The following is a 533-nucleotide window of genomic DNA, read 5'->3' on the forward strand; positions in this document are numbered from 1 at the left end:
GAAAAAAGAGAATACTCCAATATTGAACTTCTTAAATTTGCAACATTTGATTTTTAAGTAAAACTTTCTTATATCAAGATTTATTTTCTATGTATCTAGATATTGCGAAATTGGAGAATTATTGTCTCTAATGTATAATAATTTCTCTCAATTCTATCGCGCTATCTATTTGAAGCATCGTATGCAACGATGAGTATTGAAACGAATCTGCATGCATCTGCTTTGGAGAGAATAGCATCGCATGATAATACAGCTCATGAAAGGAACAATTTTCGAAAGCAATGGTGTAGAAAATAGATGCCATGCCGTTGTGGTAATATTGCCGTGTGTCGATAATTCTTCCATTTCTCGGCATTGGTCATTGTTCGCATCTCGTAATATCGTTGTCCGCGAACGAAGTAGGATCGTCGAAGTATCACTTTTTTCCGAAGAATCACCGGAATTAAAAATTTGCAGTGATTATTTAAAAGCGCATTTTAAAAAAGTGAACGGAAAAAACGTCTCAAATAAATGGCGTATAATTTTATTTCTTT

Source organism: Formica exsecta, unplaced genomic scaffold, assembly GCF_003651465.1.
Source record: "Formica exsecta isolate Colony F162 unplaced genomic scaffold, ASM365146v1 scaffold4232, whole genome shotgun sequence".
In the NCBI taxonomy this organism is placed as follows: domain Eukaryota; kingdom Metazoa; phylum Arthropoda; class Insecta; order Hymenoptera; family Formicidae; genus Formica; species Formica exsecta.